Source organism: Lissotriton vulgaris, chromosome 12 (assembly GCF_964263255.1).
Source record: "Lissotriton vulgaris chromosome 12, aLisVul1.2, whole genome shotgun sequence".
NCBI lineage: Eukaryota > Metazoa > Chordata > Amphibia > Caudata > Salamandridae > Lissotriton > Lissotriton vulgaris.
The window spans coordinates 447346011-447368553 of NC_141700.1; the positions used below are offsets into that span (position 1 = coordinate 447346011).

The 22543-nt window shown below is 36.9% G+C and overlaps 11 non-coding genes across 11 annotated transcripts; 7 read left to right on the forward strand and 4 right to left on the reverse strand.

The window, feature by feature from the left end:
- Positions 1-201: 201 nt before the first annotated feature.
- TRNAT-AGU (transfer RNA threonine (anticodon AGU)) lies at positions 202-275 on the forward strand. Its single transcript has one exon. It is a non-coding gene; the product is annotated as a tRNA-Thr (tRNA).
- Positions 276-1220: 945 nt separating this feature from the next.
- TRNAT-AGU (transfer RNA threonine (anticodon AGU)) lies at positions 1221-1294 on the forward strand. The gene has a single exon. It is a non-coding gene; the product is annotated as a tRNA-Thr (tRNA).
- Positions 1295-3259: 1965 nt separating this feature from the next.
- Positions 3260-3333, forward strand: TRNAT-AGU (transfer RNA threonine (anticodon AGU)). Its single transcript has one exon. It is a non-coding gene; the product is annotated as a tRNA-Thr (tRNA).
- Positions 3334-3770: 437 nt separating this feature from the next.
- TRNAM-CAU (transfer RNA methionine (anticodon CAU)) lies at positions 3771-3843 on the forward strand. Its single transcript has one exon. It is a non-coding gene; the product is annotated as a tRNA-Met (tRNA).
- Positions 3844-4271: 428 nt separating this feature from the next.
- Positions 4272-4345, forward strand: TRNAT-AGU (transfer RNA threonine (anticodon AGU)). Its single transcript has one exon. It is a non-coding gene; the product is annotated as a tRNA-Thr (tRNA).
- A 1967-nt stretch (positions 4346-6312) lies between these two features.
- Positions 6313-6386, forward strand: TRNAT-AGU (transfer RNA threonine (anticodon AGU)). Its single transcript has one exon. It is a non-coding gene; the product is annotated as a tRNA-Thr (tRNA).
- Positions 6387-6823: 437 nt separating this feature from the next.
- Positions 6824-6896, forward strand: TRNAM-CAU (transfer RNA methionine (anticodon CAU)). The gene has a single exon. It is a non-coding gene; the product is annotated as a tRNA-Met (tRNA).
- A 1065-nt stretch (positions 6897-7961) lies between these two features.
- Positions 7962-8034, reverse strand: TRNAT-CGU (transfer RNA threonine (anticodon CGU)). Its single transcript has one exon. It is a non-coding gene; the product is annotated as a tRNA-Thr (tRNA).
- A 947-nt stretch (positions 8035-8981) lies between these two features.
- TRNAT-CGU (transfer RNA threonine (anticodon CGU)) lies at positions 8982-9054 on the reverse strand. Its single transcript has one exon. It is a non-coding gene; the product is annotated as a tRNA-Thr (tRNA).
- Positions 9055-19196: 10142 nt separating this feature from the next.
- TRNAM-CAU (transfer RNA methionine (anticodon CAU)) lies at positions 19197-19269 on the reverse strand. Its single transcript has one exon. It is a non-coding gene; the product is annotated as a tRNA-Met (tRNA).
- A 947-nt stretch (positions 19270-20216) lies between these two features.
- Positions 20217-20289, reverse strand: TRNAT-CGU (transfer RNA threonine (anticodon CGU)). Its single transcript has one exon. It is a non-coding gene; the product is annotated as a tRNA-Thr (tRNA).
- Positions 20290-22543: the final 2254 nt, after the last annotated feature.

Genomic DNA, 22543 nt, shown 5'->3' on the forward strand with positions numbered 1-22543 from the left:
CTTTAGCAAGGTATATTTTAAAATGATATGAATAGGGTAAACTTCAAATTAGAGAGGTGTTTTTGAATAAGTGAAGAGTCTTCATTCATCTTAAGTGTTTGAGTAGAGAAGTGTGTGAACTTAGTAAAGAATATTAAAGTGAAAAAGCAATATTCCCTTGAACACCATAAAGAAAAGTGTTTCAAATTTAAGAATCAAGTGGGTGCTGTGGCTTAGCTGGTTAAAGCGCCTGTCTAGTAAACAGGAGATCCTGAGTTCAACTCTCAGCAGCGCCTTGCTTTTCTCATTGTTATAAAACAAATCATTTTCATTAGGTCTTATTCCGATACAATTAAAATATAAAAGTCTGATTCATCTTACTGTTGAAAAGATCATCTTAAACCTTATAAAAACCCAAGTATTTTCAAGATTATAGAATGAATACTGTTATTGCAAAATGAAAAAAACTACTTATCTATGAGAAAGACGTAGAAGAAATTTCTACCTAGATTTGAGCAATATTAATACCTTTACGAAAAAAATGGTAAAGAATTCAAGAAATGAAATTGGGTTTTATAAGAGTACCTGTTTATTAAAACATATTAATCCTTGCGTAGTGATTGAGTATCTTTTCGTGTTTAAGATTACAATACATATAAAGAAGAATTTATAGCAGAAAAAACATTTTCATCATCAACAATAAATTATGTATGCATTTTTTACTATTAACGTTGGTGCTGTCGCTTAGCGGTTAAAGCGCCTGTCTCATAAATAGGAAATCCTGAGTTCAAATCTCAGCAACACCTAACTGTTTTCTCCATGCTTTCCGAATAATTTTCATCAAACACATGTTGAATACAATTTAAGAATAAACATCTGGTTCTATGAACTTTAGAATAAGTTATCTTAAAAATTAAATAAAATGATTGGTATTGTGAAGATTTTTGTAGGAATACATTGACTGAAAAAGGGCAAAGAAAATGACAAAGAACAAGATACAGGTGAATGATCGCTCTATTGTTTAATTCAACTAATCCATTCTTCAGCAAGGTATAGTTTAAAATGGTATGAATAGGGTTAACTTCAAATTAGAGAGGTGTTTTTGAATAAGTGAAGAGTCTTCATTCATCTTAAGTGTTTGAGTAGAGAAGTGTGTGAACTTAGAAAAGAATATGAAAGTGAAAAAGCAATATTCTCTTGAACACCATAAAGAAAAGTGTTTCAAAATTAAGAATCAAGTGGGTGCTGTGGCTTAGCTGGTTAAAGTGCCTGTCTAGTAAACAGGAGATCCTGAGTTCAACTCTCAGCAGTGCCTTGCTTTTCTCATTGTTATATAACAAATCATTTTCATTAGGTCTTATTCCGATACAATTAAAATATAAAAGTCTGATTCATCTTACTGTTGAAAAGATCATCTTAAACCTTATAAAAACCCAAGTATTTTCAAGATTATAGAATGAATACTGTTATTGCAAAATGAAAAAAACTACATATCTATGAGAAAGAAGTAGATGAAATTTCTACCTAGATTTGAGCAATATTAATACTTTCATGAAAAAAATTGTAAAGAATTCAAGAAATGAAATTGGGTTTTATAAGAGTACCTGTTTATTAAAACATATTAATCCTTGCGTAGTGATTGAGTATCTTTTCGTGTTTAAGATTACAATACATATAAAGAAGAATTTATAGCAGAAAACACATTTTCATCATCAACAATAAATTATTTATGCATTTTTTACTATTAACATTGGTGCTGTGGCTTAGTGGTTAAAGCGCATGTCTCGTAAACAGGAAACCCTGAGTTAAAATCTCAGCAGCACCTAACTGTTTTCTCCATGCTTTCCGAATAATTTTCATCAAACAAGTGTTGAATACAATTTAAGAATAAACATCTGGTTCTATGAACTTTAGAATAAGTTATCTTAAAAATTTAACAAAATGCTTGGTGTTGTGAAGATTTTTGTAGGAATGCATTGTCTGAAATAGGGAAAAGAAAATGACAAAGAACAAGATAGAGGTGAATGATCACTCTATTGTTGAATTCAACTAATCCATTCTTTAGCAAGGTATATTTTAAAATGATATGAATAGGGTAAACTTCAAATTAGAGAGGTGTTTTTGAATAAGTGAAGAGTCTTCATTCATCTTAAGTGTTTGAGTAGAGAAGTGTGTGAACTTAGAAAAGAATATGAAAGTGAAAAAGCAATATTCTCTTGAACACCATAAAGAAAAGTGTTTCAAAATTAAGAACCAAGTGGGTGCTGTGGCTGAGCTGGTTAAAGCGCCTGTCTAGTAAACAGGAGATCCTGAGTTCATCTCTCAGCAGTGCCTTGCCTTTCTCATATTTATATATAAAATCATTTTCATTAGGTCTTATTCCAATACAATTAAAATATAAAAGTCTGATTCATCTTACTGTTGAAAAGAACATCTTAAACCTTATAAAAACCCAAGTATTTTCAAGATTATAGAATGAATACTGTTATTGCAAAATGAAAAAAACTACATATCTATGAGAAAGACGTAGATGAAATTTCTACCTAGATTTGAGCAATATTAATACTTTCATGAAAAAAAATTGTAAAGAATTCAAGAAATGAAATTGGGTTTTATAAGAGTACCTGTTTATTAAAACATATTAATCCTTGCGTAGTGATTGAGTATCTTTTCGTGTTTAAGATTACAATACATATAAAGAAGAATTTATAGCAGAAAACACATTTTCATCGTCAACAATAAATTATTTATGCATTTTTTACTATTAACGTTGGTGCTGTGGCTTAGTGGTTAAAGCGCATGTCTCGTAAACAGGAAATCCTGAGTTAAAATCTCAGCAGCACCTAACTGTTTTCTCCATGCTTTCCGAATAATTTTCATCAAACAAGTGTTGAATACAATTTAAGAATAATCATCTGGTTCTATGAACTTTAGAATAAGTTATCTTAAAAATTTAATAAAATGCTTGGTGTTGTGAAGATTTTTGTAGGAATGCATTGTCTGAAATAGGGAAAAGAAAATGACAAAGAACAAGATAGAGGTGAATGATCACTCTATTGTTGAATTCAACTAATCCATTTTTTAGCAAGGTATATTTTAAAATGATATGAATAGGGTAAACTTCAAATTAGAGAGGTGTTTTTGAATAAGTGAAGAGTCTTCATTCATCTTAAGTGTTTGAGTAGAGAAGTGTGTGAACTTAGTAAAGAATATGAAAGTGAAAAAGCAATATTCTCTTGAACTCCATAAAGAAAAGTGTTTCAAATTTAAGAATCAAGTGGGTGCTGTGGCTTAGCTGGTTAAAGCACCTGTCTAGTAAACAGGAGATCCTGAGTTCAACTCTCAGCAGCGCCTTGCTTTTCTCATTGTTATATAACAAATCATTTTCATTAGGTCTTATTCCGATACAATTAAAATATAAAAATCTGATTCATCTTACTGTTGAAAAGATCATCTTAAACCTTATAAAAACCCAAGTATTTTCAAGATTATAGAATGAATACTGTTATTGCAAAATGAAAAAAACTACATATCTATGAGAAAGACGCAGAAGAAATTTCTACCTAGATTTGAGCAATATTAATACCTTTACGAAAAAAATTGTAAAGAATTCAAGAAATGAAATTGGGTTTTATAAGAGTACCTGTTTATTAAAACATATTAATCCTTGCATAGTGATTGAGTATCTTTTCGTGTTTAAGATTACAATACATATAAAGAAGAATTTATAGCAGAAAACACATTTTCATCATCAACAATAAATTATTCATGCATTTTTTATTATTAACGTTGGTGCTGTGGCTTAGTGGTTAAAGCGCCTGTCTCATAAACAGGAAATCCTGAGTTCAAATCTCAGGAGCACCTAACTGTTTTCTCCATGCTTTCCGAATAATTTTCATCAAACAAGTGTTGAATACAATTTAAGAATAAACATCTGGTTCTATGAACTTTAGAATAAGTTATCTTAAAAATTAAATAAAATGCTTGGTGTTGTGAAGATTTTTGTAGGAATGCATTGTCTGAAATAGGGAAAAGAAAATGACAAAGAACAAGATAGAGGTGAATGATCACTCTATTGTTGAATTCAACTAATCCATTCATTTGCAAGGTATATTTTAAAATGATATGAATAGGGTAAACTTCAAATTAGAGAGGTTTTTTGAATAAGTGAAGAGTCTTCATTCATCTTAAGTGTTTGAGTAGAGAAGAACTTAGAAAAGAATATGAAAGTGAAAAAGCAATATTCTTTTGAACACCATAAAGAAAAGTGTTTCAAAATTTAGCATCAAGTGGGTGCTGTGGCTTAGCTGGTTAAAGTGCCTGTCTAGTAAACAGGAGATCCTGAGTTCAACTCTCAGCAGTGCCTTGCTTTTCTCATTGTTATATAACAAATCATTTTCATTAGGTCTTATCCCGATACAATTAAAATATAAAAGTCTGATTCATCTTACTGTTGAACAGATCATCTTAAACCTTATAAAAACCCAAGTATTTTCAAGATTATAGAATGAATACTGTTATTGCAAAATGAAAAAAATACATATCTATGAGAAAGAAGTAGATGAAATTTCTACCTAGATTTGAGCAATATTAATACCTTCATGAAAAAAAAGGTTTGTAAAGAATTCAAGAAATGAAATTGGGTTTTATAAGAGTACCTGTTTATTAAAACATATTAATCCTTGCGTAGTGATTGAGTATCTTTTCGTGTTTAAGATTACAATACATATAAAGAAGAATTTATAGCAGAAAACACATTTTCATCATCAACAATAAATTATTTATGCATTTTTTAATATTAACGTTGGTGCTGTGTCTTAGTGGTTAAAGCGCCTGTCTCATAAATAGGAAATCCTGAGTTCAAATCTCAGCAACACCTAACTGTTTTCTCCATGCTTTCCGAATAATTTTCATCAAACACATGTTGAATACAATTTAAGAGTAAACATCTGGTTCTATGAACTTTAGAATAAGTTATCTTAAAAATTAAATAAAATGATTGGTATTGTGAAGATTTTTGTAGGAATGCATTGATTGAAAAAGGGAAAAGAAAATGACAAAGAACAAGATACAGGTGAATGATCGCTCTATTGTTGAATTCAACTAATCCATTCTTCAGCAAGGTATAGTTTAACATGATATGAATAGGGTTAACTTCAAATTAGAGAGGTGTTTTTGAATAAGTGAAGGGTCTTCATTCATCTTAAGTGTTTGAGTAGAGAAGTGTGTGAACTTAGAAAAGAATATGAAAGTGAAAAAGCAATATTCTCTTGAACACCATAAAGAAAAGTGTTTCAAAATTAAGAATCAAGTGGGTGCTGTGGCTTAGCTGGTTAAAGTGCTTGTCTAGTAAACAGGAGATCCTGAGTTCAACTCTCAGCAGTGCCTTGCTTTTCTCATTGTTATATAACAAATCATTTTCATTAGGTCTTATTCCGATACAATTAAAATATAAAAGTCTGATTCATCTTACTGTTGAAAAGATCATCTTAAACCTTATAAAAACCCAAGTATTTTCAACATTATAGAATGAATACTGTTATTGCAAAATGAAAAAACTACATATCTATGAGAAAGAAGTAGATGAAATTTCTACCTAGATTTGAGCAATATTAATACTTACATGAAAAAAAATTGTAAAGAATTCAAGAAATGAAATTGGGTTTTATAAGAGTACCTGTTTATTAAAACATATTAATCCTTGCATAGTGATTGAGTATCTTTTCGTGTTTAAGATTACAATACATATAAAGAAGAATTTATAGCAGAAAACACATTTTCTTCATCAACAATAAATTATTTATGCATTTTTTACTATTAACGTTGGTGCTGTGGCTTAGTGGTTAAAGCGCATGTCTCGTAAACAGGAAATCCTGAGTTAAAATCTCAGCAGCACCTAACTGTTTTCTCCATGCTTTCCGAATAATTTTCATCAAACACATGTTGAATACAATTTAAGAATAAACATCTGGTTCTATGAACTTTAGAATAAGTTATCTTAAAAATTTAATAAAATGCTTGGTGTTGTGAAGATTTTTGTAGGAGTGCATTGTCTGAAATAGGGAAAAGAAAATGACAAAGAACAAGATAGAGGTGAATGATCACTCTATTGTTGAATTCAACTAATCCATTCTTTAGCAAGGTATATTTTAAAATGATATGAATAGGGTTAACTTCAAATTAGAGAGGTGTTTTTGAATAAGTGAAGAGTCTTCATTCATCTTAAGTGTTTGAGTAGAGAAGTGTGTGAACTTAGAAAAGAATATGAAAGTGAAAAAGCAATATTCTCTTGAACACCATAAAGAAAAGTGTTTCAAAATTAATAATCAAGTGGGTGCTGTGGCTTAGCTGGTTAAAGTGCCTGTCTAGTAAACAGGAGATCCTGAGTTCAACTCTCAGCAGCGCCTTGCTTTTCTCATTGTTATATAACAAATCATTTTCATTAGGTCTTATTCCGATACAATTAAAATATAAAAGTCTGATTCATCTTACTGTTGAAAAGAACATCTTAAACCTTATAAAAACCCAAGTATTTTCAAGATTATAGAATGAATACTGTTATTGCAAAATGAAAAAAACTACATATCTATGAGAAAGACGCAGAAGAAATTTCTACCTAGATTTGAGCAATATTAATACCTTTACGAAAAAAATTGTAAAGAATTCAAGAAATGAAATTGGGTTTTATAAGAGTACCTGTTTATTAAAACATATTAATCCTTGCATAGTGATTGAGTATCTTTTCGTGTTTAAGATTACAATACATATAAAGAAGAATTTATAGCAGAAAACACATTTTCATCATCAACAATAAATTATTTATGCATTTTTTACTATTAACGTTGGTGCTGTGGCTTAGTGGTTAAAGCGCCTGTCTCATAAATAGGAAATCCTGAGTTAAAATCTCAGCAGCACCTAACTGTTTTCTCCATGCTTTCCGAATAATTTTCATCAAACAAGTGTTGAATACAATTTAAGAATAATCATCTGGTTCTATGAACTTTAGAATAAGTTATCTTAAAAATTTAATAAAATGCTTGGTGTTGTGAAGATTTTTGTAGGAATGCATTGATGATGAAAATGTGTTTTCTGCCATAAATTCTTCTTTATATGTATTGTAATCTTAAACACGAAAAGATACTCAATCACTACGCAAGGATTAATATGTTTTAATAAACAGGTACTCTTATAAAACCCAATTTCATTTCTTGAATTCTTTACAATTTTGTTTCATGAAGGTATTAATATTGCTCAAATCTAGGTAGAAATTTCATCTACGTCTTTCTCATAGTATATGTAGTTTTTTTTAATTTTGCAATAACAGTATTCATTCTATAATCTTGAAAATACTTGGGTTTTTATAAGGTTTAAGATGATCTGTTCAACAGTAAGATGAATCAGACTTTTAATATTTTAATTGTATCAGAATAAGACCTAATGAAAATGATTTGTTAAATAACAATGAGAAAAGCAAGATACTGCTGATAGTTGAACTCAGGATCTCCAGTTTACTAGACAGGCGCTTTAACCAGCTAAGCGCCAGCACCCACTTGATTCTTAGTTTTGAAACACTTTTCTTTATGGTGTTCAAGAGAATATTGCTTTTTCACTTTCATATTCTTTTCTAAGTTCACACACTTCTCTACTCAAACACTTAAGATGAATGAAGACTCTTCACTTATTCAAAAACACCTCTCTAATTTGAAGTTTACCCTATTCATATCATTTTAAAATATACCTTGCTGAAGAATGGATTAGCTGAATTCAACAATAGAGTGATCATTCACCTCTATCTTGTTCTTTGTCATTTTCTTTTCCCTATTTCAGTCAATGCATTCCTACAAAAATCTTCACAATACCAAGCATTTTATTTAATTTTTAAGATAACTTATTCTAAAGTTCATAGAACCAGATGTTTATTCTTAAATTGTATTCAACACTTGTTTGATGAAAATTATTCGGAAAGCATGGAGAAAACTGTTAGGTGCTGCTGAGATTTGAACTCAGGATTTCCTGTTTACGAGACAGGCGCTTTAACCACTAAGCCACAGCACCAACATTAATAGTAAAAAATGCATAAATAATTTATTGTTGATGATGAAAATGTGTTTCCTGCTATGAATTCTTCTTCATATGTATTGTAATCTTAAACACGAAAAGATACACAATCACTACGCAAGGATTAATATGTTTTAATAAACAGGTACTCTTATAAAACCCAATTTCATTTCTTGAATTCTTTACAATTTTGTTTCATGAAGGTATTAATATTGCTCAAATCTAGGTAGAAATTTCATCTACGTCTTTCTCATAGATATGTAGTTTTTTTTCATTTTGCAATAACAGTATTCATTCTATAATCTTGAAAATACTTGGGTTTTATAAGGTTTAAGATGATCTGTTCAACAGTAAGATGAATCAGACTTTTATATTTTAATTGTATCGGAATAAGACCCAATGAAAATGATTTGTTATATAACAATGAGAAAAGCAAGGCACTGCTGAGAGTTGAACTCAAGATCTCTTGTTTACTAGACAGGCACTTTAACCAGCTAAGCCACAGCACCCACTTGATTCTTAATTTTGAAACACTTTTCTTTATGGTGTTCAAGAGAATATTGCTTTTTCACTTTCATATTCTTTTCTAAGTTCACACACTTCTCCACTCAAACACTTAAGATGAATGAAGACTCTTCACTTATTCAAAAACACCTCTCTAATTTGAAGTTTACCCTATTCATATCATTTTAAAATATACCTTGCTGAAGAATAGATTAGTTGAATTCAAAAATAGAGTGATCATTCACCTCTATCTTGTTCTTTGTCATTTTCTTTTCCCTATTTCAGTCAATGCATTCCTACAAAAATCTTCACAATACCAAGCATGTTATTTAATTTTTAAGTTAACTTATTCTAAAGTTCATAGAACCAGATGTTTATTCTTAAATTGTATTCAACACTTGTTTGATGAAAATTATTTGGAAAGCATGGAGAAAACAGTTAGGTGCTGCTGAGATTTGAACTCAGGATTTCCTGTTTACGAGACAGGAGCTTTAACCACTAAGCCACAGCACCAACGGTAATAGTAAAAAAATGCATGAATCATTTATTGTTGATGATGAAAATGTGTTTTCTGCTATAAATTCTTCTTTATATGTATTGTAATCTTAAACACGAAAAGATACTCAATCACTACGCAAGGATTAATATGTTTTAATAAACAGGTACTCTTATAAAACCCAATTTCATTTCTTGAATTCTTTACAATTTTATTCATGAAGGGGTTAATATTGCTCAAATCTAGGTAGAAATTTCATCTACATCTTTCTCATAGATATGTAGTTTTTTTCATTTTGCAATAACAGTATTCATTCTATAATCTTGAAAATACTTGGGTTTTTATAAGGTTTAAGATGATCTTTTCAACAGTAAGATGAATCAGACTTTTATATTTTAATCGTATCGGAATAAGACCTAATGAAAATGATTTGTTATATAACAATGAGAAAAGCAAGGCGCTGCTGAGAGTTGAACTCAGGATCTCCTGTTTACTAGACAGGCGCTTTAACGAGCTAAGCCACAGCACCCACTTGATTCTTAGTTTTGAAACACTTTTCTTTATGGTGTTCAAGAGAATATTGCTTTTTCACTTTCATATTCTTTTCTAAGTTCACACACTTCTCTACTCAAACACTTAAGATGAATGAAGACTCTTCATTTATTCAAAAACACCTCTCTAATTTGAAGTTTACCCTATTCATATCATTTTGAACTATACCTTGCTGAAGAATGGATTAGTTGAATTCAACAATAGAGTGATCATTCACCTCTATCTTGTTCTTTGTCATTTTCTTTTCCCTATTTCAGTCAATGCATTCCTACAAAAATCTTCACAATACCAATCATTTTATTTAATTTTTAAGATAACTTATTCTAAAGTTCATAGAACCAGATGTTTATTCTTAAATTGTATTCAACATGTGTTTGATGAAAATTATTCGGAAAGCATGGAGAAAACAGTTAGGTGCTGCTGAGATTTGAACTCAGGATTTCCTGTTTACGAGACAGGCGTTTTAACCACTAATCCACAGCACCAACGTTAATAGTAAAAAATGCATAAATAATTTATTGTTGATGATGAAAATGTGTTTTCTGCTATAAATTCTTCTTTATATGTATTGTAATCTTAAACACGAAAAGATACTCAATCACTACGGAAGGATTAATATGTTTTAATAAACAGGTACTCTTATAAAACCCAATTTCAATTCTTGAATTCTTTACAATTTTTTTCATGAAGGTATTAATATTGCTCAAATCTAGGTAGAAATTTCATCTACTTCTTTCTCATAGATATGTATTTTTTTCATTTTGCAATAACTGTATTCATTCTATAATCTTGAAAATTCTTGGCTTTTTATAAGGTTTAAGATGATCTGTTCAACAGTAAGATGAATCAGACTTTTATATTTTAATTGTATCGGAATAAGACCTAATGAAAATGATTTGTTATATAAAAATGAGAAAAGCAAGGCACTGAGAGAGTTGAACTCACGATCTCCTGTTTACTAGACAGGCGCTTTAACCAGCTAAGCCACAACACCCACTTGATTCTTAATTTTGAAACACTTTTCTTTATGGTGTTCAAGAGAATATTGCTTTTTCACTTTCATATTCTTTTCTAAGTCCACACACTTCTCCATTCAAACACTTAAGATGAATGAAGACTCTGGAAAGGGGCGACCACTCGGTCCCCCCGCACGTATGACAGAGTACCACGATCCCCCCGGGAAACCATCTTGGGCGGGAGGCGTGTCTCGGCTGGTATGCCCGAAGCGGTGTAGCCGGGGCGCGCTTTTTCCCGCCCTAGAGTGGGCTGGCCTAGACACTGACGCAGCTGGCCACGCCCCCGGGGCAGGCAGGGGCGGGTTTACGCCTGCCCTGAAGACGGATAAAAGGGGACGCAAGACCCGAAGGCATCCTCTTGTTCCTGTGCTCTGAAGCTGCACCTCCTCGCTGCACGTGAGCTCGAGACGGAACGAAGAGCCAATTTTGAGCATTGTAATCTTTCTTTTGTCTTACAGATACTCTGTTGGTGAAATGCCCAAGAAAGGCGGGAAGAGAATGACGACTGAACAGATGGATCGGGTCCTCATGAAGGAGATGACCGAGCTGAAGAAGCGGGTGGCGGAGAGAGACGGGGAAGGGGGGCCGGAACGTCCGCCGGCTGGAGCAGCCCCAGGAGGGAGAGCCAAGAGGCCAAGGAAGGGTCCGGCTGGGGGAGACATCCCGGTTCCCTGTACCCCGCTCGAAGCGCCAACCCCAGTACCGGCGGAGGGGAACCCGATTCCCGTGGTGGTCACCCCGGTGTCCAATGAAGATATGCCGCCCGAGCTGGCAGCACAACTTGCAGCGTGGTTGGGCGAAAGTAGTGAGGGCGCCACGGCTGCCGAAGCGCAGACGCTGATGAAGCAATTGCGCGAGAAACGGGATGCAGCCAAGGTGTCCGCACCGGTTGCAGTAGTTGACAAGCCACAAGGGACGATCGCGACCACAGAGGCAGCGTCCGGTGCAGGTAAGCGGCCATTGCCGATTGCGAGGGATGAGTCAGCACCCTCTCGTAGAGAAAGGTTGGGTCAACATGTGCCTTTGGCAATTAAGGAGAAGATTTGGGCGGGGGAATATGTGAACATCTTCTCGTTGCTTGTTGATCATTATGAGGTGGAGCACGTTAAGGGTCAGAAAGACCTCATGCATCCGAGTGTTTGGCGCGCAAAAATGGCCGCCTTCAAAGTGAATGAAAACATTGGCAATTGGGGCAATGCATGGGGAATCTTTACGTCGATCTTGGGGGAACGTAGACCCGAGTTGCTTGCCGAGTTGCCGACCTATCAGTCGCGAATCATGGGGTACTCGACATCATATCAGGGTAACCATTGGTTTTGCTACGATAATCTTTTTAGAAAGGCTAAAGAGCATAATAAAAGCTTAACCTGGGATTGTTATGATTCTTTGACATGGGATAAAATGAAGGAGACAGGTATGTTGAAAATGCCATTGGTAGGAAGTAATGTTGGCGAATCCTCCCGCCAATATGGGGGGACGCCCTTTCGTTCAGGTACGGGTACCGACGATTACTCGCGACCTGCCGGCAATACAGGAAAAAGGGGGTTATGCTTTAATTTCAACAGAGGTAAATGTACTAGGCCCCAGGGATCGTGTAAATTTAAACATGAATGTAGTGGGTGCGGGTCGCCCCATCCTGAGTCCACGTGCAGAGCCAAAACGGGTGATAACGGGGGGAGAGGAGGCGCCAAACAGGTCTAACATAGTCCGAGGGGCGCCTTTACCTACCCCGATTGATACCTTGGCGATGATTCCCTGGCTCAGTGAATACCCGGATCGTACTTCTGCTGGGGTGCTGCGGAACGGATTTTCGTATGGTTTCCGCATCCCGGTTGGGGACTTTCAGGGTGTGGAGAAGTGTAAAAATCAACTGTCGGTCCTGCAGCATACGACCGTGGTGCAGGATAAGATCCTGAAAGAGGTTACTCGAGGTCGGGTCGCCGGCCCGTTTAGTGTACCCCCGGTGCAGGATTTTGTTTGTTCTCCCTTAGGGGTGGTCCCCAAGAAGGACCCGGGTGAGTTCCGATTGATTCACAATTTATCAGCTCCACGTGGTTTTTCTGTAAACGATGCAATAGATCCGGAAGTATGTTCGGTGCGGTACGCATCCTTCGATGAGGCCGTAGCCATTTTGAATCGCCTGGGGCCCGGGGCGCTGATGGCGAAGTCAGATATCGAGTCAGCGTTCCGATTGCTCCCGGTACACCCAGACGACCAGCGTCTCCTAGGTTTCATGTTTCAGGGTTATTATTACATGGATAGGTGTATGCCGATGGGGTGCTCGATATCTTGTGCCTATTTCGAGAAATTCAGTAGTTTTCTACAATGGGTCTTCACAAAGAAGACGGGTTTCCACAATGTAATGCATTACCTTGATGATTTTTTGTTCCTTGGGGCAGCCGGGGATCTCGAATGTGGCCGTGCCTTGGCCGAATTTTGTATGTTAATGAAGCAGTTTGGTGTGCCATTGGCACCAGGTAAGACGGTGGGTCCTGCGACTTGCCTCGAGTTTCTGGGGATCGAGTTAGACTCCAGTGAGGGTTGTTTTCGTTTGCCAGCTGACAAAGTGTTGAAGTTCAGGGCAGCCCTGCGATTGTGTATAAATGGATCTAAAGTTACGCTGCATCAATTACAGCAGTTGGTGGGACAGTTGAATTTTGCCCTGAGGGTTATACCAATGGCCCGCCCCTTCTCCCGTTCAATTGCCCAAGCTATGGTCGGCTTAAAGGAGGGCCATCATCGCACGGACTATCGGCTGAGGTCCGCCAGGACATGCGCATTTGGCTAGCATTCCTGATGGACTTTAATGGTCGAGTCGTCTGGAACAAACCAGCCGTGTCCTCGGAAGAACTGGGGCTATGGACAGATTCAGCAGGTAGCATAGGTTTTGGTGCCATCTTCGGCACAAAATGGTCGGCACAAAGGTGGCCGGCATGGTGGCATGACAATGGTCTGACAAGTAATATTGCTTTCCTTGAACTTTTCTCCATTTTGGTGGCCCTGAGAACCTGGCCCGAAGGGTTCAAAGATCACTCTGTGATATTTTGGTCTGACAATATGACCGTGGTCGAGTGCATCAATAGCCAGGCGGCACGATGTAAGCTGATTTTAAGACTGCTCAAAGAAATTGTTTTACTGTGTATGCAACTGAATGTGCTATTCAGAGCAAAACATGTCCCGGGGGTAATGAATCAGGCGGCTGATGCCCTGTCTCGTTTTCATATGCAGGCTTTCTCGGGTTTCCTTCCCACAGCGGACCCAGAGCCGGCACCCTTTCCCGAAGCTCTCTGGTCTCTCGGTGCCCCGAACTTCGTCACCTCGTGGGAGAGAGTCTAGCACCAAGGACGAGGAAGGCATATGAAGGGGCGTTTCGGTCCTATTTAGCCTTTTTGGGGACCGATAGAGAGGGGCTTTGGGGCCACGAGGAATGGGTAGTGAATTTTCTGATGTCCTTACGTAGGGCTGGAAAATCAGTGGCTACGGCCCAGAGGCATCGTGCTGCCATTTCCTTTGTTGCCAGGGCTCATGGTATCCAGGACCCGACAGCGCCTTTCGTGGTACAGAAAGCGCTGCGTGGGTGGCAACGCCTTGAGGGTCGCAGAGTAGATGAGAGGCGCCCGATAGGTTTGGATAGGTTGGCCCAGTTGCTGGCCACACTCCCTTCCACATGTTCATCTCAGTTTGAGACAGTGTTGTTCCGAGCCGCTTTTACGCTGGCATTTCATGGGGCAATGCGGGTAAGCGAACTAGTGGCAAGGAACAAACAGGATGTGACAGGGGGTTTGTGCCAGGAACACGTTCAGATCAGAGGAGAGACAATGACTGTCTCCTTTGTCAGGTCCAAGACCGATCAGGGTGGGATGGGTGACTGCATAATCATACGCAGGATTCCCGGGTCCTCCATGTGTCCGGTAAAGTGTTTAGAAGACTACTTAGCACGAAGGGTGGCATCATGGGGGGGGACCTTGTTGAGACACGCGGACGCCACCCCACTGACGAAATTTCAGTTTCAGCGGGTGCTTGCGATGTCAATTGCCGCTGCGGGCTTGAACCCGGGCGAGTTTGGGACCCATTCCTTTCGGATAGGGGCTGCTACAGAAGCTACAGCTAGGGGTCTTAATGTGGAACAAATAAAACGAGTGGGGCGTTGGTCCTCCAATTGTTATAAGAGGTATGTGCGGTTGCACATGTTGTGAAGCTGTGATGATGTACTCACGCCTCTTGTTTTTGTTTGATTTTCAGTTGCGCAAGCCTACGAGGCGGGGCGGACTATGCAGTCGACCCAACACCGGGCCAGCGGTCAGACATCACCGGCTGTGAAAAAGGAGGTGTGGGTCGTGGGCCACTCATACGTGAGGCGTGCCGCGGACGTATTCAAAGCAGGTGACATGATTCACGTAGCTGGGGAATACGGGTACAGGGTGTCCTTCTACGGAAGAGGCGGTCTCTGTATTGACCAGTTTCAAACATTTTTCGAGGGTTTGTTAGGGCGGACGAGGTCACCGCCGTCTATAGTCATAGTACATCTAGGGGGCAATGATTTAGTCACCACCGGTAGACGACTTCTCCTGGAGGCAATGCTTTCCACTGTAAGTTGGTTGGCAAGGAGAGTTCCGGGGTGCATAATTGCGTGGTCCCATATGATCCCACGAAAGGTATGGCGAGGGGCTATTTCTATTCCTGCTTTCAATCATTCTGTTAGAAAGCTTAATAACAAAGTGAGTAGGTTGTTCCGTTCCAGGACATTGCATTCTATTTCGCATGGCTGTATTAATGATGACAGTATGTATTTGGGGGATGGTGTGCATTTGTCTCGGGTGGGGAATGAGTTACTCATAGGAGACTTCTTAGCATGGTTAAAAACGTTGAAACATGACCTTTAGGTAGGAGCTTTGTGGGGGGTCCGGATAGCCGGTCAACTATCCGGCCTGTGGCGGTAAGGTCATGATCGGTGAGCACTAATTAGAAGATCCCTATGAGTGGGCGTCACCCAACACGGATGGGAGCGCTCGGGAGAGGTGGCCATTGGCCCCTCAACGGGGAGGCGGTCCCTTCTAAGGATGGGTCGCCGAAAGAAAAGGAAAGGCGGTCAAGGCCCCTTCCTGTGTAGGAGGGGTTACAGCCCCCTCCTGGGGAATTTCCCGGGGCCAGTGACGTCTGCGACGGCAGATGTGGTAAGTTGTGTGGGGTTTGGGGGGAGGTCTACGCTACCTTCTAGATACCTCACACGAGTCCTCGAACGACCTTTAAATGGCGTCGAGTTTATTGGTGCCCCCGTCAAGTCAAGGGAAATTGGTAGTTGCACTGGAGGTACGCCTCAGTCCTGTCGCCCCTCCCAAGTGGGGGGGGTATTTCTGGTTAGGGATCTTGACACCGGTTACGACCTTGCCGTTGGCCCTTAAACGTTAGGATGTACAATTTCAAAATTTCAAGTCAATGTTTTTGTAGGATGTTAGTTCGGCTAGGAGAACCTCTGTATTAGAGAATCTGTTAAGGTTAGCCAAACATCGCAATGTGGTAATGAAATTGTACATTAATAAATGTTTTAATTTTGTTTTAATAAATACGGCCGGGAGGGTCACTCCCTCCCTCTTCCAAAAAACTTCAAGAACTGTTTCCGGTTTCCCTCCTTTGGGGATTGTGTTGAGAGGGGGTGGCGGGTATCTCGGCCATATGGAAAGGGGCGACCACTCGGTCCCCCCGCACGTATGGCAGAGTACCACGATCCCCCCGGGAAGCCATCTTGGGCGGGAGGCGTGTCTCGGCTGGTATGCCCGAAGCGGCGTAGCCGGGGCGCGCTTTTTCCCGCCCTAGAGTGGGCTGGCCTAGACACTGACGCAGCTGGCCACGCCCCCGGGGCAGGCAGGGGCGGGTTTACGCCCGCCCTGAAGACGGATAAAAGGGGACGCAAGACCCGAAGGCATCCTCTTGTTCCTGTGCTCTGAAGCTGCACCTCCTCGCTGCACGTGAGCTCGAGACGGAACGAAGAGCCAATTTTGACCCACCCACCAGCCCCTGAGGACAGCAAGTGGTTTTAATAAATGTCTGAATAAAAGTTTGATGGATAACTCTGATTTTCGTTTACAGGTTATGGTGATTATCGTAATGACTTTGAGTATGCAATAAAGTCTGGTCAATTTGTGTCATGTTTTGCAAGTGAAGTATTTCTGCTTTAGTGTTTATCAGTAAGCATGCTTTTAATAAAGTGGTGGTACTACTGTCTTTTCATAGTTAGTCATTTAGTAATTTAGTTAGCATTGTCGTATTTATTTTGGTCGGGCGGTAAGGTCATGATCGGTGAGCACTAATTAGAAGATCCCTATGAGTGGGCGTCACCCAACACGGATGGGAGCGCTCGGGAGAGGTGGCCATTGGCCCCTCAACGGGGAGGCGGTCCCTTCTAAGGATGGGTCGCCGAAAGAAAAGGAAAGGCGGTCAAGGCCCCTTCCTGTGTAGGAGGGGTTACAGCCCCCTCCTGGGGAATTTCCCGGGGCCAGTGACGTCTGCGACGGCAGATGTGGTAAGTTGTGTGGGGTTTGGGGGGAGGTCTACGCTACCTTCTAGATACCTCACACGAGTCCTCGAACGACCTTTAAATGGCGTCGAGTTTATTGGTGCCCCCGTCAAGTCAAGGGAAATTGGTAGTTGCACTGGAGGTACGCCTCAGTCCTGTCCCCCCTCCCAAGTGGGGGGGGTATTTCTGGTTAGGGATCTTGACACCGGTTACGACCTTGCCGTTGGCCCTTAAACGTTAGGATGTACAATTTCAAAATTTCAAGTCAATGTTTTTGTAGGATGTTAGTTCGGCTAGGAGAACCTCTGTATTAGAGAATCTGTTAAGGTTAGCCAAACATCGCAATGTGGTAATGAAATTGTACATTAATAAATGTTTTAATTTTGTTTTAATAAATACGGCCGGGAGGGTCACTCCCTCCCTCTTCCAAAAAACTTCAAGAACTGTTTCCGGTTTCCCTCCTTTGGGGATTGTGTTGAGAGGGGGTGGCGGGTATCTCGGCCATATTCACTTATTCAAAAACACCTCTCTAATTTGAATTTTACCCTATTCATATCATTTTAAAATATACCTTGTTGAAGAATGGATTAGTTGAATTCACAAATAGAGTGATCATTCACCTCTATCTTGTTCTTTGTCATTTTCTTTTCCCTATTTCAGTCAATGCATTCCTACAAAATCTTCACAATATCAAGCATTTTATTTAATTTTTAAGATAACTTATTCTAAAGTTCATAGAACCAGATGTTTATTCTTAAATTGTATTCAACACTTGTTTGATGAAAATTATTCGGACAGCATGGAGAAAACAGTTAGGTGCTGCTGAGATTTGAACTCAGGATTTCCTGTTTACGAGACAGGCGCTTTAACCAGCTAAGCCACAGCACACACTTGAGTCCTAATTTTGAAACACTTTTCTTTATGGTGTTCAAGAGAATATTGCTTTTTCACTTTCATATTCTTTTCTAAGTTCACACACTTCTCTACTCAAACACTTAAGATGAATGAAGACTCTTCATTTATTTAAAAGCACATCTCTAATTTGAAGTTTACCCTATTCATGTCATTTTAAACTATACCTTGCTGAAGAATGGATTAGTTGAATTCAACAATAGAGTGATCATTCACCTCTATCTTGTTCTTTGTCATTTTCTTTTCCCTATTTCAGGCGCTTTAACCACTAAGCCACAGCATTAAATTCTTCTTTATATGTATTGTAATCTTAAACACGAAAAGATACTCAATCACTACGCAAGGATTAATATGTTTTAATAAACAGGTACTCTTATAAAACCCAATTTCATTTCTTGAATTCTTTACAATTTTTTTCATGAAGGTATTAATATTGCTCAAATCTATGTAGAAATTTCATCTACGTCTTTCTCATAGATATGTAGTTTTTTTCATTTTGCAATAACAGTATTCATTCTATAATCTTGAAAATACTTGGGTTTTTATAAGGTTTAAGATGATCTTTTCAACAGTAAGATGAATCAGACTTTTATATTTTAATTGTATCGGAATAAGACCTAATGAAAATGATTTGTTATATAAAAATGAGAAAAGCAAGGCACTGCAGAGAGTTGAACTCAGGATCTCCTGTTTACTAGACAGGCGCTTTAACCAGCTAAGCCACAGCACCCACTTGATTCTTAGTTTTGAAACACTTTTCTTTATGGTGTTCAAGAGAATATTGCTTTTTCACTTTCATATTCTTTTCTAAGTTCACACACTTCTCCACTCAAACACTTAAGATGAATGAAGACTCTTCACTTATTCAAAAACACCTCTCTAATTGGAATTTTACCCTATTCATATCATTTTAAAATATACCTTGCTGAAGAATGGATTAGTTGAATTCAAAAATAGAGTGATCATTCACCTCTATCTTGTTCTTTGTCATTTTCTTTTCCCTATTTCAGTCAATGCATTCCTACAGAAATCTTCACAATACCAAGCATTTTATTTAATTTTTAAGATAACTTATTCTAAAGTTCATAGAACCAGATGGTTATTCTTAAATTGTATTCAACACTTGTTTGATGAAAAGTATTTGGAAAGCATTGAGAAAACAATTAGGTGCTGCTGAGATTTGAACTCAGGATTTCCTGTTTATGAGACAGGCGCTTTAACCACTAAGCCACAGCACCAACGTTAATAGTAAAAAATGCATAAATAATTTATTGTTGATGATGAAAATGTGTTTTCTGCCATAAATTCTTCTTTATATGTATTGTAATCTTAAACACGAAAAGATACTCAATCACTACGCAAGGATTAATATGTTTTAATAAACAGGTACTCTTATAAAACCCAATTTCATTTCTTGAATTCTTTACAATTTTGTTTCATGAAGGTATTAATATTGCTCAAATCTAGGTAGAAATTTCATCTACGTCTTTCTCATAGATATGTAGTTTTTTTCATTTTGCAATAACAGTATTCATTCTATAATCTTGAAAATACTTGGGTTTTTATTAGGTTTAAGATGATCTTTTCAACAGTAAGATGAATCAGACTTTTATATTTTAATTGTATCGGAATAAGACCTAATGAAAATGATTTGTTATATAACAATGAGAAAAGCAAGGCGCTGCTGAGAGTTGAACCCAGGATCTCCTGTTTACTAGACAGGCGCTTTAACCAGCTAAGCCACAGCATCCACTTGATTCTTAATTTTGAAACACTTTTCTTTATGGTGTTCAAGAGAATATTGCTTTTTCACTTTCATATTCTTTTCTAAGTTCACACACTTCTCTACTCAAACACTTAAGATGAATGAAGACTCTTCATTTATTCAAAAACACCTCTCTAATTTGAAGTTTACCCTATTCATATCATTTTAAACTATACCTTGCTGAAGAATGGATTAGTTGAATTCAACAATAGAGTGATCATTCACCTCTATCTTGTTCTTTGTCATTTTCTTTTCCCTATTTCAGTCAATGCATTCCTACAAAAATCTTCACAATACCAATCATTTTATTTAATTTTTAAGATAACTTATTCTAAAGTTCATAGAACCAGATGTTTATTCTTAAATTGTATTCAACATGTGTTTGATGAAAATTATTCGGAAAGCATGGAGAAAACAGTTAGGTGCTGCTGAGATTTGAACTCAGGATTTCCTGTTTACGAGACAGGCGCTTTAATCACTAAGCCACAGCACCAACATTAATAGTAAAAAATGCATAAATAATTTATTGTTGACGATGAAAATGTGTTTCCTGCTATGAATTCTTCTTTATATGTATTGTAATCTTAAACACGAAAAGATACACAATCACTACGCAAGGATTAATATGTTTTAATAAACAGGTACTCTTATAAAACCCAATTTCATTTCTTGAATTCTTTACAATTTTGTTTCATGAAGGTATTAATATTGCTCAAATCTAGGTAGAAATGTCATCTACGTCTTTCTCATAGATATGTAGTTTTTTTTCATTTTGCAATAACAGTATTCATTCTATAATCTTGGAAATACTTGGGTTTTTATAAGGTTTAAGATGATCTTTTCAACAGTAAGATGAATCAGACTTTTATATTTTAATTGTATCGGAATAAGACCTAATGAAAATGATTTGTTATATAACAATGAGAAAAGCAAGGCGCTGCTGAGTGTTGAACTCAGGATCTCCTGTTAACTAGACACGCACTTTAACCAGCTAAGCCACAGCAGCCACTTGAGTCTTAATTTTGAAACACTTTTCTTTATGGTGTTCAAGAGAATATTGCTTTTTCACTTTCATTTTCTTTTCTAAGTTCACACACTTCTCTACTCAAACACTTAAGATGAATGAAGACTCTTCATTTATTCAAAAACACCTCTCTAATTTGAAGTTTACCCTATTCATATCATTTTAAACTATACCTTGCTGAAGAATGGATTACTTGAATTCAACAATAGAGTGATCATTCACCTCTATCTTGTTCTTTGTCATTTTCTTTTCCCTATTTCAGTCAATGCATTCCTACAAAAATCTTCACAATACCAATCATTTTATTTAATTTTTAAGATAACGTATTCTAAAGTTCATAGAACCAGATGTTTATTCTTAAATTGTATTCAACACTTGTTTGATGAAAATTCTTCGGAAAGCATGGAGAAAAGAGTTAGGTGCTGCTGAGATTTGAACTCAGGATTTCCTGTTTACGAGACAGGCGCTTTAACAACTAAGCCACAGCACTAACGTTAATAGTGAAAAATGCATAAATAATTTATTGTTGATGATGAAAATGTGTTTTCTGCCATAAATTCTTCTTTATATGTATTGTAATCTTAAACACGAAAAGATACTCAATCACTACGCAAGGATTAATATGTTTTAATAAACAGGTACTCTTATAAAACCCAATTTCATTTCTTGAACTCTTTACAATTTTGTTTCATGAAGGTATTAATATTGCTCAAATCTAGGTAGAAATTTCATCTACGTCTTTCTCATAGATATGTCGTTTTTTTCATTTTGCAATAACAGTATTCATTCTATAATCTTGAAAATACTTGGGTTTTTATAAGGTTTAAGATGATCTTTTCAACAGTAAGATGAATCAGACTTTTATATTTTAATTGTATCAGAATAAGACCTAATGAAAATGATTTGTTATATAACAATGAGAAAAGCAAGGCGCTGCTGAGAGTTGAACTCAGGATTTCCAGTTTACTAGACAGGCGCTTTAACCAGCCAAGCCACAGCACCCACTTGATTCTTAAATTTGAAACACTTTTCTTTATGGTGTTCAAGAGAATATTGCTTTTTCACTTTCATATTCTTTTCTAAGTTCACACACTTCTCTACTCAAACACTTAAGATGAAAGAAGACTCTTCATTTATTCAAAAACACCTCTCTAATTTGAAGTTTACCCTATTCATATCATTTTAAACTATACCTTGCTGAAGAATGGATTAGTTGAATTCAACAATAGAGTGATCATTCACCTCTATCTTGTTCTTTGTCATTTTCTTTTCCCTATTTCAGTCAATGCATTCCTACAAAAATCTTCACAATACCAATCATTTTATTTAATTTTTAAGATAACTTATTCTAAAGTTCATAGAACCAGATGTTTATTCTTAAATTGTATTCAACATGTGTTTGATGAAAATTATTCGGAAAGCATGGAGAAAACAGTCAGGTGCTGCGGAGATTTGAACTCAGGATTTCCTGTTTACGAGACAGGCGCTTTAATCACTAAGCTACAGCACCAACATTAATAGTAAAAAATGCATGAATAATTTATTGTTGATGATGAAAATGTGTTTCCTGCTATGAATTCTTCTTTATATGTATTGTAATCTTAAACACGAAAAGATACACAATCACTACGCAAGGATTAATATGTTTTAATAAACAGGTACTCTTATAAAACACAATTTCATTTCTTGAATTCTTTACAATTTTGTTTCATGAAGGTATTAA